Below are 3625 nucleotides of genomic sequence, written 5' to 3'. Positions count from 1 at the left end.
GGGACGTGGGGTGCAGGAAGAGGCTCAGGGCAGGGGGTTGGGGTGCAAGAGGGGTGCAGGGTGTGGGAGGGGGCTTGGCAGCGGGTTAGGGGGCAGGAAGGGTGCTCGGTGCAGCAGGCTGCCTGCCTGCCGACACCACGTCTCTGCAGCCCCGGGGGGCGGGGCAGAGGGCTCCACACGCTGTCCTCGTCTGCGGGTACCTCCCCCAAAGCTCCCAATTGCCGCTGTTCCCCGTTCCTGGCCAATGGGAGCTGCTGGGGGCGGTGCCTGCAGGCAAGGGCAGCGCACAGACCCCTCTGCTCCCCCTCCCCCAGGGGCCGCAGGGACGTGGTGCCGGCGGCTTCCGGGAGCGGTGTGCGGCTAGGGCAGGCAGGGAGCCTGCCTTAGCCTCGCTGCGCCACAGGGCTGGCAATTCCGTGGGCAGGATCCAAACCCCTGACAGGCCGGAGCCAGCCCGCGGGCTGTAGTTTGCCCACCCCTGCTCTAAAGTTTTTACATTTTTATTTTTGAATGCAGGATTTTTGTACATAATTCTACATTTTTAAGTTCAACTTTCATGATAAAGAGATTGCACTACAGTACTTGTATTAAAGGTGAATTGAAAAATACTATTTATATTTTTTTTTAGTGTAAATATTTGTAATAAAAATAATATAAAGTGAGCACTGTACACTTTGTATTCTGTGTTGTAATTGAAATCAATATACTTGAAAATGTAGAAAACATGCAAAAATATTTAAATAGTATTCTATTATTGTTTAACAGCGCAACTAATTGTAATTAATTTTTTTAATCGCTTGACAGCCCTAATTTTGATGGAACACTTTTTTTTTTTGACAAAATTTTGTGGAAAGTGTCTGCTTTCCTCATTATATTTTTATTTGTTGGAAAGCTGAATAAATTAACAAAATGTTTTGGCTGAAAATAATTTGTTTTTTCCCCCCACGTTTTTGACAAAAAGTCACAATTTTCCTAGGGGGATGGAATCCAACCAATTCTGCTTCATCTCTCCCACATCACAAGGCACAGATTATCACTGTGGCTCCCAAGTGTTAGATTGAGGCTGCAGAACTGCTAGTATCCTCTCGGCACTGCTATGTACTTGTCAAAATAGATTCTTTCATCAAGGCAGTAATTTATATGTATTTTGTAATATTGCCAATCTTGAGATTTTAAAAATCATGACCCAGGCCTCAGAAATCATGAGGCTTGAAAATCATAATAAAAACAACATGTTTGGGGTTCTTTATATTTTGCATTCTGGTTTCTGAGTCTTTAGGTTACACATAAGTCACATTTTTGAGTTTTTTTGTCCACACACAAGGGCTAGAACCTTACTTTAAAATAAATAAAATCTGAGATTCTCACCTAATTACATACTTCCAAGAGCTGGGCCTTATAGGAAAACACCAAATATTGCAGGACTCACAACAGAATTGTGAAAGTTGGCAATGCCCGGTCAACATGTAACAGGAGTTATTGAGTGCTCTTTTGGGAAGGTTTTTTATGTGTACTGAGCATAGAATCCAGAAATGTACAGTTAAAGGAAGGAAGTTTGAATTATATCTCAGCGAGCCAATTCTTCCCACCTCATTGTTTTGTTAGAGTGGAGTAGCAGTGACAAGTTTGAAGTGACTATGTTAAGTTGTATTATATCATATTTTTCATAACAGAACTATAGGCTTAAGGGTTTCAGCCATATGCTAGCAGCGTAGCTGGTCAAGTGACACTATCCAGTTTAGTATGGCATCTCATAACTTATGTCATAGCCACGAAAAATAGTATTCTATAATGTGCTTTCTTGACTGCTCTCTGCTGTGCTATATATATTTTGTACTTTCACTACTAAAATATACTTCAACTCTTATTAAAAGATGCTTCTTTTCCTATACATTTACCCTGCAAGAGTACAAAGAACAGAAATCTGAGATACCCGTATTTATTTCCTTGATGATTCTGACAGCTCATGCAACAAACATATTGGAAAGGATCCTTCTTTACTACAGAACATCTTTAAGAAAAGACCCCTACTTTAGGAATTATATAAAAAAAATTGTGGACAGCACAAGCGAACTCCTAACAGATCCCAGAGACCACATATTAACACTTTTACTGACTTACTGGGACCCAGTTCAAGCTTAGTAAGGAGAAGGTAGACTGTTGGGCTTCAGTCTGAAATTTTATAAAGGTTACAGGAGGATTTATGATGATGGAAGAAGACCCCAAGGGAATGTCTACACTGCACTGTACACCCCGGATTTGAACTCAGGCACAAGCTTAACCCCCCTTCTGTCTACACACAAATCGTGCTAACCCAAGGCTTGGCTCAAGGTCCCAAGAAACCGTGGGGGTAGGGGATCCAAGCCTGACTCAAGCCAGGACCCAGGATTCAAGCCCTATTGCTTTGCAATGTAGATGCAGCTCTACAGGACTCATGCTCTGGGAGTCCACCAAAAGTATTCCACAGGTCGACTTTCTTTGTCTCCTGGACAGTCCAGTTTGGTGGACAGTCAAGTTTTCCCACACTGCACCATACACAAAGGACTAGAGTGGCCACATTTTGGGAGGGTGCTAGGAAGACTGGGATATGGCTGGTTGTACTCGGGCCTGCCTCATGCAGTGTAGTCACTGGGGCTCCAGGTTGGGCCCCAGGGTTCAGCAATTTCTAACCTAGGGTTACAAAATGAGAGTAGACACTCAAGCCCTAACAAATCCAGGGCCTGCTACCTCGAGTTCCACTAAACCAGGATGTCCATTGCAGTGTAGACATATCCTAAGAGCCAGTTGAGTTCACAGGATGAAACAAGTAGACTTTGAGACTGTCAGGTTTGGTTCATGAAGCTGAAGAAGCTTCAAAGCCTAAAAATCAGCATATTGCAAGCACACTCTTCATATCAAACAAACAAAAAAGGTCTATTTTATTGTTGTGGCTTTTATCAGCTCATGAATACAAGTGTTCAGATCTGAGTGTGTTTCAGGAGAGGCTGTGATATGGGAGCATTCTCTGTAGCTGGACACTAATCAAAGTAATTACAGAACTGCTCACTGTTAGAGGCTCTAGTGTGGCAGTTTCTTTATGTGATTTTTTTTTTATTGGGTGCCTTCCCGATCCTGAGAGGGAAAACAATTCTTCCCCACATCTTAGTGATAGGGATTCTGTGTAGATTGAAAATTAAGGACCCCAGTGAGGCCAGCCAGGTTAATAAATTGAGAAGGATTTGGCACCAAATGGTGAAATGCGAACCCCCTCTATGCAGTGGGGATGCACAATAATTGCACAATTGCCACAAAAAAATGTTGCAATGTTTAGTGTGAAGATCTCATGCTACCTGCATCTTGCTGACTGGAGAAACTGTAGCTTCTATGCAAGGAACTTTAAGGCACAGATCTAGGTCCCTTTGAACTCAAAGGGTGTTTTCTATTGACTTCCCTAGAGTCAGGATTTGGTTCTAATTAAGTGACATTAGCTCTGTTTTTTGGTTTAAACTGAGATTCTCCTTCCCTGAAAGCAACAAACCTGTGTAGGGCAAACAGTAACTGGATACAGACTTCTGTTCGCTCCCCCAGTTAGAGCACAGTGGGCGTAAGCTCTCATAGGAAGAGAGGATGTTTACAGAGGGAAGTT

The sequence above is a fragment of the Terrapene carolina genome, unplaced genomic scaffold, assembly GCF_002925995.2.
Source record: "Terrapene carolina triunguis isolate 2854851 unplaced genomic scaffold, T_m_triunguis-2.0 Scaffold22, whole genome shotgun sequence".
In the NCBI taxonomy this organism is placed as follows: domain Eukaryota; kingdom Metazoa; phylum Chordata; order Testudines; family Emydidae; genus Terrapene; species Terrapene triunguis.
Note: the sequence above shows the minus strand (reverse complement) of the source record.